The sequence below is a fragment of the Felis catus genome, chromosome C1 (genome assembly GCF_018350175.1).
Source record: "Felis catus isolate Fca126 chromosome C1, F.catus_Fca126_mat1.0, whole genome shotgun sequence".
Classification (NCBI taxonomy): Eukaryota; Metazoa; Chordata; class Mammalia; order Carnivora; family Felidae; genus Felis; species Felis catus.
The window spans coordinates 145,736,652-145,749,150 of record NC_058375.1 but is presented as its reverse complement, the minus strand read 5'-3'; the positions used below and the strand labels follow the sequence as shown (position 1 = coordinate 145,749,150).

Below are 12,499 nucleotides of genomic sequence, written 5' to 3'. Positions count from 1 at the left end.
TGTTTACCTTCTTCTTTTTCTTTTTCTTTTTCTTTTTTTAAATGTATTTCAGTTTCTTCACTTGAGAAAATAATCCCAGTTATTTTTTGGCCTATGTTGAAATGTCATGAGTAGAATGGAACAGCATAATTTTTCTCCCCTGGGGTTCAAGAGTTTATTCCTTCTGATACAACAATAAATCAACTGACAAAATGGAATTTCTTTGCAATACATATGCAACAAGTTAGGTTGCATGGACAAGTTGAGTTTCAGTTTAAATATAGAAACTCTGGAACATTTTATTATAAAGGAATAGTGCTGGGAAACTCCTTAAAGAAGTGACTACCAAAGGAACTATGAGAAGAAGATAATAAGATTAACACTAGAGAACCTTGAAAAGTGATATCAGCAGCTATGGAAACATCTGCTTGCCAAGCAGTGATATATATTGGGTGAGTATAAAATAATGCTGATTTAATGACTGTATCTAACACTGTTATTTCCTTAGAATGGATGGGCTGGTAGAAAGAAATGTTATATGAATTAGCATAGTTTTGTTTTATGCTCAAAGAAAATTGAGTTTTTGGATCTTAGAGTCCAGGCTCAGTATCACCATACCTTTATGTCATCATGTGTTTGGAAACCCCCATAACCGGATCTGTCTCTTCAAGAGACAAAAGCCCACTTTGTAGTCATAGACAAGACACAAACGTTAAGCCAACTCATATTTTCCTATAGCTTCTCTTTCTAGTTAAGTCTGCAAACTAATTTGGATTAAACTAAAACAGACTTTTGCTCCAAGCATTTTGGAAGTTTAAAGAGTTTGGCTAATTTTGGTTGTCTTTTCAAAATATTTCTTATATGGCTTCATGTCTGCGTCCTGGAAGGGGACCAATATGTGCTTAAATCTTTTAAGAAGTTGCTCTTTTCTTCTGCCCAGGCTTCTGAGAGGCAGCAAATACGCTGAGGTTCTAAGGATTTCTGTCTGCTTTTATCAAACGGATGCTGGACAAAGTTCACTGCCACTAGTATTCAAAATCACTGGGGAAGAAATATAGAATATACATTTTAAATATACTATACTTTTTCTGATATTCTAACACTTAGTAGACATGTACAGCAATTTTTAAGAGAAATAAGAACAGAGCAGTAGGCTTCAAGTCGTTGTTCATCTTTGTTTCTCCCTCTTTCATATTCACTATGACTTTATTTCTTGCCAGTTGAACCTGAAAGCAGGTTATTTTCATTTCTACTTTAGATTCTGTGCTATCATTGGTACATGGTACTACATAAGAAATCTACTCTTCTAAAAAATCTTTGCCACTGATGCCACATACAAATACCGTATGGACTAGCTCTCAGAGCCAAGGCAGGAAAAATCGCCAAAGGGTAAAAATAGTTCTTGATATGATGATATGCTGCTAAAAGCCACATGGTGTTTGGGTGCAGCATTTCACAGTCAAACAATCATAATTTCATGCCTAAAATGTGCATGTTATTTCAGGAAAATACAAAATCTGAGCATTGCACATTTGCTACAGAATGACCAGTGAGTGTTGCTATAATGATTTGTTTTTCTTTTACAAATGAATATTTCTTGCTGAGCCTTTTCATGCCATATTGCCTGGGGCGGCAATGGGAGTAAGGACAGGCGGAGGTGAGAATAGGAGGGAGTATTGAATATATCTGGTCTTCTCTGTTAAATTCTTCCAATTCTGCAAACTAGGTAGGATATAAAATAAGCCTCCTGTCTTTCTCCTTTGAAATGTAGGTACTAGAGTCTTTATCTCAGAAAAAGTGAACTTTCTGAAGCTTCTCCCTGATGGTAGGGAGCTTTTCAGTAGGAAGGTTTATATTCTGTCTCTAGGAGTCCTAGACTTCTCATGTAATTATTAATAAATATTTATCACAATAAAACACACTCTCCCTTAAAGTTATAATGGGCTTGAGAGAGCTCAACTGGTCTGAGGCCATGGCCATTGCAATGTGGATGCAAGAACATAAGGCCAGTTGCAGTAAAATACTCATCATATATTACTTAAGCTACAGGATTCTTCATACTCAGGTGACAGAAGCAGAAGGACAGTGAGGTACAAGGAGGAATTGAGAGGGGACAAAACCTAGAAACAACAAGGAAAAATAATTAGGGTGTGTTTTTGCTTTGTTTCATTTTGTTTTGGTAACAAAAACATTGCTTACTCAAAGACAAAAAGGAAGCCCAAAGTTGTTATTAAGCAAAAATTAAAGGTTTGTGGTATCTCACAAACCAGAGAAATTTTAAAGGCCTGGAGACAAAGGAATCCGTTGAAACGTCATGGTACTTGTGAGGATGGATGATTAATCCAAGGGTCAAATCAGGATAAATGGAAAAGGGTCTGATTCCCTTACCAGAATAATAATTAATGGCATTATGTAAAGTTTAACGTGTGCCAACCACCTTAAGAAAATTAACTCACTTAATTCTCTACAAAGAAACTTTGATAGGTATTATTGCTATCCCCATATTACAGATGAGAAAACTGAAGAAGGTGTCACAGGCAGACCTCTAGAATATTGGTTAGTTGGTAAGCTGGCTAGCTTTAAGAATAGTTGAGAACTGAGGCTGAAGGTTCAGGCACACACTGTGTCCATATGAAGTCAACATGGAACTGAAACTGGCGGGGGGGGGGATTACCAATTATAGGTAGTCTATAAAAGAAGACTATATTAAAAGGAAATTATAGTTTAAAAAGTGTTTCATATAATTGAATGATGTTACTCTGTACATTTATCATCTACTTTAACTCAAGACTGTCTAGCCAAGCAAAAACATATTTTAAAGCCGGGGAGGAACTTACTAGTCATTTAATTAAGTGGAATTCAACAATCTTCTGAAAGATGGTCACCTGAAGGTCAACACTCACATGGAGAGCACACCCTGAAATGAAGAAGCTGAGGGCTGAAGGGATTAACTCAAGGCTTTGCAGTTAATTGAGGGTAGAGTGTGGTGAAGGATAAGACAGTAACTCCAAGATCATGTTGTGAAAATGGCTACTGAGAATATTTAGTGACTATCTAACATGTCTTAAGTGTTGTTACCATGCACAGAACAGATGTAATTCCAATCTTCATGTTTCCATAACTAGCAAAGGAGTTGGACATGTTGGACAAATTGGACAGTTGCAATACAATTGTAATAGAATACAGTGTTCACAGACCATGTAAAACAAATGCCAAATCTGGACTCACAGCTTTGAGGGAGGTTTCCCAGATGGCCTCTGAAAAATGGATGAGATTTGGTCAAGTTTGGAATTAGAGGAAAATATATCCAGACAGACCTGAAGAAGAATTGTATAAGGGAACAACTAAAACAAGTTTTGTTTGACTTGAATGCAGAGTCTAATGGGGCATGGCTAAGGTGAGGCTGAAGGGATAAGCAGGGGCCAGGCAATAGAGTTTTCAATGCAATATTAAGCAGTATGAACTGTATCTCAAAGATCTTGAAAAGCATTTAAGAAGATAGTGATATTCGTCAGATTTAAATTGGAGCAAGATCGCCCAATTTGCAATGACAATAAACTCATGACAAAGAAACCAATGAAAGAGGCTATGTTAATAATCCAAGTAAGAAGGGAAGTGGCTTATACTTTCAGAAAGCCCATGATGATGAAGAATAAATAGATTCAAGATGTTTAAGAGGTAGAATGGCAGGTACTGTACTGACAAAGTCTGGATGGTAAGAAAGCAAGACATAAAATCAAAGACAGTGCTAATTTTTTTAGACTGAATTGTGTTCCCCTAAAATTCATATGTTGATGCCCTTACCCCCAATATGACTGTATTCTGACATAGGGACTTTATGGAGGTAACTGAGGTTAAACTAATTAAATGGGGTCATAAGCATGGGGCACTAATCTGTATAGAACTGTTGTCCTTGTAAGAAAAAAGGACGAGGGTGCCTGGTGGCTCAGTGGGTTAAGCGTCCAACTTTGGTTCAGGTCATGAACTCATGGCTCGTGGGTTCATGCTCCATGTCGGGCTCTGTGCTGACAACTAGGAGTCTGAATCCTGCTTCATATTCTGTCTCTGTCTCTCTTTCTGCCCCTCCCCTGCTTGTGTGTTCTCTCTCTCTCTCTCAAATATAAGTAAACATTAAAAAAAATAAAAAAAGAGGAAGGTACCTAAAAGCTCTCTCTCTCTCCATGCTTGCACAAAAAAAAAAAAAAAAAAAAAAAAAAAAAAAAAAAAAAAAAGCCATGTGAGGATTCAGAGAGAAGGTGGCTATCTACAAACCAGGAAAAGAGCCATCACCAGGAACTCAACTGGCCAACACTTTGATCTGGGACTTTGAAGCCTCCAGATATGTAAAAAAAAAAAAAAAAAAAAATTGTTTGTTTAAATCATCTACTTTATGACATATTGTTATGGTTGCCTAAACTGACTAATTTTTATAATATGTCATTTATTTTATCAAACCTAGTACATAACAGTGACATTTGCCAATTTTGGAAACATGGGAAGTGAGTTTCAATTGTAATTCTCAGAGGAGGAACCTCACAAAAAAGAGGTTTAAGAGAAAAATTCTCAGTCCAGGGTCACAGAAGTCCAGAGAAGAGAACTTCAAGGAAGGAGTGGTCAACAGTGTCAAATGCAGCGGAAAGGACAAGAAAATTAAGGACTAGAAAGAGTTCATTGGTTTTGTCCATTGGAAGCTTGGATGAGAATGATTTAAATGGTGGGGTATGACTGTTGGTAAATTACAGGAGGCTGAGTGTGTTGTCAAGAAAATGTCCCACTTTAGTATTCTGCTTCAGGAACAGAACTGAATGATGGCTCCAGGCATTGTCCTTCTGGATTTACCACCATTTCAGCAGAGGCTGTAATTCCCATTGGCTGCTCACAGCCAATGACTGAGCAGAGAGGATATAATGTAGGTCCAGTCTTGAGAGACCTGGCATTCCTCAAATGGGCAACTTTGGTTTGAGGTGTCCTCATTTGCCAGGTTGACACATTCCTACAGTTATGCAACAGTCTGAGACTCTTCCTAATGAACCCGCATCCCTGAATGCTCTCTCTTTCAAGGGCTCATATCAGCATCACAGTCTGAAAGCTGTCCTCACCTTCTTGTACTCCCTTCCCTTTCTCCTCTGCAGGCATCCCTCAAGAAATCTCTTTTTGTGCACTTAATCTTTTTTAATAAAACATTTTCTCCTCTGAAAATGCAAACTGACTGTGGGGAATCAATGGGATGAAAACTCTAGACATTGTTATGCAAATGACATTTTTCAGAAGTATGGCTACAAAGGAGTGAGGGTAGAATGGGTAGAGTGAGTACCGTGAGAAGTCATAAAGGGTAGAATGTAGTCCAGCAGGTAGGTAGCCTGAGAAAAAGGAGATCTCTTCTATTTTCTTTTTTTTCAAATGTTTATTTACTTTTGATAGAGAAGGCCAGAGTGTGAGTGGGGGAGGGACAGAGAGAGAGAGAGAGAGAGAGAGAGAGAGGGAGACACACAATCTGAAGCAGGCTCCAGGCTCTGAGCTGTCAGCACAGAGCCCCAAGTGGGGCTTGAACTCACTTACAGTAAGATCATGACCTGAACTGAAGTTGGATGCTCAACCGACTGAACCACCCAGGCTCCCCCCTGCTTTTTTTAAAAATTTATTTTAAGTTTATTTATTTATTTTGAGAGAGGTTAGGAGAGGGGCAGAGAGAGATGAACAGAGAGAGAGAAAATACCAAGCAGGCTCCACCCTATGCTTAACCGACTGAGCCACCAGGTGCCCCCCTTCTATTTTCACACAAAGTGGATGGAAAAAGGGATAAAGATGCAGGTAATTTTGTAGGATTCATGGCAGGGTCTTAAGACAATCTTCACTTTCTGGCTTCTTTGTGTTCTGTGAGTTAAGAGTAGACTCTCCCCTGAGAGCAAAGGGGATGGTTAGGGCCTTGATGAAGGAAATCTGAAATAGACACCATGGTCCATGCAATGTAGAGCATTAGATAGAAAACAAACTAAGGAAACACTGCAGGACTTTGGGTCAGATACAAAGGCCAAGGTGGATTTAGCTAATTGCTTTTCTCTTTTGAGATGAGCTCAGTAATTTTGTTATAGAGTGAGAGAAGGCCAAGGGTTGAATTTCAACTTCAACTTCCCTGTTTTCAGATAGTGCTTCTGACTACACACATCCCTGGCACTCTGCTCTCTTGTTTGGTCAACTTGGATGAAAGTGTTTCTGAGATTTTGAACTAGAATGGCAGTTGAGTCAAGATCCTTTGCTTTTTACAGACCTTGAGAGAGAGTCCCTGTATCAGTACTAAAAAGATTCTTTGCCTTTGGTAGGAATAGTGCTACCTGAGTTCTAGTTCTTGACTCATACAATTCAAAATTCTAAAACAAAAACATTACCCTCAATCTCTTCCACCTTCCTGTGCATATGTCTCCTGAAGCATTTCATGTCTTCCTGATGGACCCACCATGTAGCCCTACCATTCCTAAATAATAGACAACCCAAAGGGAACCCAGGAGGGATGATCTGTCACCTTATGGGTAGCTTGAAAATATATTGTCATACTTGTAATTGCAGTTCTGTAGCATCCTATTTGTAGTTTGGACAAAGGAATGAAGAGAACTGAATATTTAAAGTATCCTACAGCAAGGAAAAGCAATTATTAATAACAAACTGCTGATAATAGGAATCATAGATACTTATGAGTTTTATTTTATCTTATTTTATTTTTTTAATGTTTATTTTTGAGAGAGAGAGAGAGAGAGAACATGAGTTGGGGAGGGGCAGAGAGAGAAAGGGAGACACAGAATCTGAAGCAGGCTCCACGCTTTTAGCTGTCAGCACAGAACCCAACATGGGGCTAGAACCCATGAACTGTGGCCACCAAGGTGCCCCTTATTTTATCTTATTTTAAAATTTATTTATTTATTATGGGGGGGTGAGAACACACTAGCGAGGGAGGGGCAGAGAGAGATGAGAGACAGAATCCCAAGCAGGCTCAATGCGATCAGTGCAGAGCCTGATGCAGTGTTCCAATTCATGGAACTGTGAGATCATGACCTGTGAGATCAAGAGTTGGCACTTAACCGACTGACCACCTAAGTGCCCCTGAGTTTTAGTTTTTTAAGACATAAATGAAAAGGTGATAGGATTAGCTATAATATTGACAGTGGATATTGTTATATTGCACACAGAAAAAGTGAATATCAGTTTCTTTATTGTATTCGTAAATCCCACTGGCAAAATTATCAGTAGATTGGGGGGTAAATAGAGAATTTGAGTACAAATGTACTTCTTACTGTTAATTATGCATATCATTTACTGAAAATTCCACTACCTGAAAGCATAATCAAATATGAAAAGCAAAGACTTTGACCTGACCCCATAACAAAAAAAGAAAATGGATGAGGTGTTACAAGACAAAATAACAAAAGATAATAATGATTAGGAGATAAATCAATCCTAAATATGTTTATTATATTCCTAGAGACACTAAGTAAGAACTATCTATTAATGAAGCTTTAATAACCATAAGTGAGTACACATTCTATATTTTATATTCTTCCTTCCTTTGTATGGCATTTATTTGGTTGCTACTACATTTATGAAAGTAAGGGATTTATGTAAGAGATTTAAGATAACACAAATTCACACTTGCTTCTTTGGGAAAAATGTGTGTTTATGCATACACTGAAGATTTAAGAATCATTATATATTATATGAGATCATCATAAAATGCTGTAGAAAATAGGTATCCTTATTCTTTTCACGATCAACATATTTTGTTCATCCTGCCTTTATTTGAAAATGAAGAAGATGCCTTTACTATTTTCAATTTTTAACAAAAGAGATGCATACTTTTTTTTAGTTTTTAATTTTAACAATGTCTTATCTAGTCACTGTGCAAATATAGGGTAATAAAATTCAGTAGAACTTTCCAGAATTGATTGAATTAGGTATGTGTGTGATACCAAGAAAATAAAATGAAATGAAAGATATTTTAAAAAGAAGTTTTCAAGGTAAAAAACAAATTTATCTTAATTATACAAACTAAGTTAGTGCTTGAAGATAGTCATGCATTTGAGATGTCATAAGATCATTAAAACTTTCTGGGTAATTTTTTTAAACATTTATTAATTTTAGAGACAGAGAGACAGAGCTCATGCAGGGGAGGGGCAGAGAGAGAGGGAGACACAGAATCTGAAACAGGCGTCAGGCTCTGAGCTGTCAGCACAGAGCCTGAGGTGGGGTTCAAACCCACCAACAGTGAGCTCATGACCTGAACAGAAGTCAGACCCTTAACTGACTGAGCCACCCAGGTGGTGCCCTTGATTTTGTGAGCAATTTGGAAAAAAAAAAAAAAAAAAAAAAAAGAAATCTTAACGTTTAATATAGTGTTTGTGGGAAGCATAGGTTACTTATTTCTTAATAATACATGCATGTTAACTTTTCTTTTTGGATATGTTAACTTTTAATTATCACATCATTTTCAAATTATTTCACTTAAATAGTTTGTGCAATAATTTTAATTTTTTTATTTTAAAAAGAGAAAGTGTATTTAAAATTTTCACAAACTGTTTTCAGATAGTAAATTGATATTTAATATTAAAGGCTTAGTATGTTTGTAAATATCAGACATTTTTATAATAATGAGGATGATGTCTTTTCGATATTTACTTTAAATTCTCAAGAACAGTTATCCTATTACCACCAACCTAAAAATTTTATGTGTAAAGCGTGCAAATTGATGGTGGTTTGGAACAGCAAACAGAAAAACTTAGAAGTTCACAAGCCAGCTTTTATATTCATGACCTAAATTTATGTAGCTTATTTAACTTTTATAGGCTCCATTTTGATTCCTGTGATCCTTGACACATCTAATGTTGTTTGTTATGAGTAGATTCAACATTTTTATATCTTTCTTTAATATATGAACTAATTCATTTGCAGGCAAATTTAATACAATTATGAATAAACAAAATAGACACTCTCTCAAACACATAACCATGTAGTTACAACGGAAGCCTCACGCTACATGCTAAGGGAGTTTTTATACCTTTATTCTCTTTCTAATGACGTTGCCATGATGAAATAAAAGAGGGTTGACCCCGAGTATTTGAGCATTGTTCCCCCGCCCCCCAGGCCCCGCCCCGTGATTTCTTGATGAATCGGTCTCTCCTTTGGACTCTGGCACTGTGTGTTTTTTATTTCCTTTTGAGAACATTTACTGGGAGTTTTTTGCTGTTGTTGTTGTTCTTGTTGTTGTTTTTAACTCAGTGCAACTTCATGAGGAAATAACCTACGAAATCACTCTCAAAATTCAGAGTCACACCATTTTGAAATCAGATTTGAGAGTGACAGGCTAGCCCCTGGCAGGAACAGCCTCCGCAGAGGAGGAAGCGCCTGGGGCCCAACAGCTGAATGCCCCGGGCAATCTGTAAAGACACAACTGCTCTCTGACCTGGGAATGTACCTCACTGGACAGATTGGCTTGTTGGAGACTTTTTTTTTTTTTCTGGTTTTGAATCAAGATAGAGAAATCATTTTGCCATGACATTAAAAAAAAAAAAAAGAAGTCAGACAGGACTTAACTCCTGAGGTGTATATTCTCTTCTGAGTCTGTGCCTGTAACTCCCACTGACAGCCATGGCAGTTAGGCAGGTGCATGCGGAAGAAAATAGACTCTTTTTAACATTAAGCATCAGATTTGGGTCTCCCCGGAGAATGCTGGTTACTGGAGTGGCTGTGAATGATGCATTCTCGTGGAATGTTTAAGCCATAAATCAATCCCGAATCATACTTTTCCTAGAGTTCTTTATGTCTTCTGAAATCCTAATGTGTCACGCACGCCCCGACTCTATTTCAGACTGAGCCTAAACACAGTTGCCAAAATAAGATTCAAATAATGAAATGTGACTTTTATAATTGTTTTCCTCTGAAGATCCAGAGCCTTAATCTGGCTCTGGTTAATCGTTTTAATTTGACTTATGATACAGTGTCAGTTTATTTAGTTGGAATTAGTTTTCCATTTCTCTCCTTTTTGTAAGCGCTGCCTGTTTACTTAACAATATTTGGCTTTGCCTAATGATATGTACAGAAGACAGTGCTAAGTGGAACATCAGCTGTTTACATCAGCTCTAACAATTAATGCATGTTAATTTTTAATTACACTGATTGTACTAGAGGCAGAATGTATGTTTCTTCACAGAACAGATGTACTAGTCAGCTTGGCTGGTGAACACGCATATCGATCAGATGTTGATTCTGCCAGCAATTCAGCAAAGTCTGCTGAGTGTCGGCTTCTAATGTACTTACAAGTTTACGGCTCGGAGTCCTGGTGGAGGCAATACAGCTCGATGCTATATCCTCTAATGTTTACAGATAATCACAATATGTCTGTTTTGTGGTTAGCATTCGACAGTGTATGACTAGAAGACTGAATAGGTATGAGGGGATCCAAAGGTGTCTTCACTTGTGGACTGCTTTCTCTACTCTTATTTTGAGGCAGTGTCTTCCAAGATTGTACTTTGCCAGTAAGATTAAAAAGCAAACGAACGAACATGGTTCTTGTGTTGATGTTAGCTTGCCTGCCACAGGTGACCACTGTCAGTACAAGGAGAAGTTGAAAAGATAATATAGTTACTGTACTTGGAAAGACAACCATTTTTTTTTTAATGGGCAAACAACTTCCACCAGCATCTAAAAGAAACTGTTAATTTGACCGACATATGAAAAGATACTTGACATCATTAGTTATCATAGAAAGACAAATTACAAATTACAGAATGAGATACCACCATAGCACTACCAAAAGGGCTGAAATTCAAAGGGTCAAGCAACGCCAAAAGTTAGCCAGACTATGGAACAATTGAAACCCTCATTTATTGTTGATGGGAGTGCATATTGGGAAAATAATTTCAAGAAATTGACAAATGCTACTAAAGGCAAACATACATATATTCTATGACCAATGAATTCCGTTTCTAGGGTTAGGCTAAGAACAAACACTTGTTTATGTCCGTCCAACAAATGTCTGAAAAATTGTCAGAGGAGGTTTATTTATAATAGCTGAAGACCAGTAACATTCAAGAGGATAATGACTAATTATGGTATATTCATACCATGAAATATTGTTGCAGGATTTTTTACCTCAATACCGGGGATCTGTTGTCTCACCGCTTTGAAGAATGAAGAGGTGGACACAGACTAAAACGAGCCGCAGGCAAAAGTTCATTACAGCAGAAGATGAGAAAGTAAAAATAGTATGAAAGCTTTGTTTACTGAGAGGGGGCATTTGAAAGTGAACGCCTTCCCGCTTGTTCCTACTCGTTGTTTCCTCTCAGTTTCTACCCTTATTGGCTAGGTAACTCTAAATGCCTAGTCACCCTTTTGGATTGGCTCGTTTCCTTGGTATGAGGGGTGGTCTATGGCCATACCATTCCTTGTGGGTCATAAATTTTATGGTCTGTTGATTTTTCGTCAGGTCTTTTGTCAAATTCCTAAAGGGGAGTAGGTGGTTTCTATTACATTCTTAAGAGGAACTTTGCTCCTGAGGGAGTTTGCTCGAGGTCAGACATTCCCCAGAAGAAATGTTTTCAAATACTGTGTTTTTCCCTACCCAGGGACCTTCAAGCCCTAGCCTCTCCCTTTCTGCATACTGAATCCTGTCTTTTCCTATCATAACATTACCTGCAGCAAAAGAGAAGAAACTACCTCTACTTGCAACAACATAGTGGTATCTCAGAGGCATAATATTGAGGGAAAGAACCAGACGTAACAAGAGTACATCCATATGATTCTATTTATATAGAATAGAATCTATTTATATTTTTGCAGTTAAAAAACAAGCAAATTGGGAGTTTTGCTTCTGGCACGACTGTATGAGGAGCTCTGCAATCCAGTAAAACTGGGGAAAATTATAAATAAAAATAACCATTTAAAGTTTCAGGGAATGGTCCTAAGGACATATAGCAAATGAAGAAACATTTAATCAAGAAAATCTACTATAACTCAGTAAGAACTGTGAGAATGTGTGGTATTTGAACAAAGACCCATGCCCTTCATCTCTCCCTCCTCCTAGTCCAAGAAGACATAAACCTCCATTTCACACTAGATGAGAAGGAGACCTGTCTCCTCCCTCCAGCAACCAATTGAAGGTCTATCTGTCCTAAGGGTACAGAACATCAGCGTTTCTAATCTTGCTCCCAGCTAGATTTGCTGAGGAGAAGTTACGGGTGAGTGTGGCTGAGAGTTGGGGGCTCTCTTCATCTGTTTAGCCCCCACGCATGGGACAGAGGCTCTACCTTGGGCATGGTGCTGCTGAAAATACTGGAGACCCCAGTCGCCCTTATACTGGCCCACTAGGTGGCGTTCCATGCCAAGAGCAAGAGAGGCAAACCAAAGATGCTGGCCCCTTCTTATCCATTGAGTGTTCAGCTCCTGAAGTAAGATGTCACTTAAAGAGAAGCTCTCCACTAACATCTGCTACCAGCTCCAAAGCCATGGCTTACAGATTTTGCTTGGGTGGGTCAAG

At 37.9% G+C, this 12,499-nt stretch overlaps 1 long non-coding RNA gene across 2 annotated transcripts in view; it reads left to right on the top strand.

The window, feature by feature from the left end:
- The first annotated feature begins 210 nt into the window (after nucleotides 1–210).
- Nucleotides 211–12,499, top strand: part of LOC109502699 — a 54,490-nt gene continuing 42,201 nt past the window's right edge. For both annotated transcript variants that reach the window (XR_006583213.1, XR_006583212.1), the window contains exon 1: nucleotides 211–431. This is a non-coding gene — a long non-coding RNA (uncharacterized LOC109502699). The remainder of the gene's footprint in view (nucleotides 432–12,499) is intronic.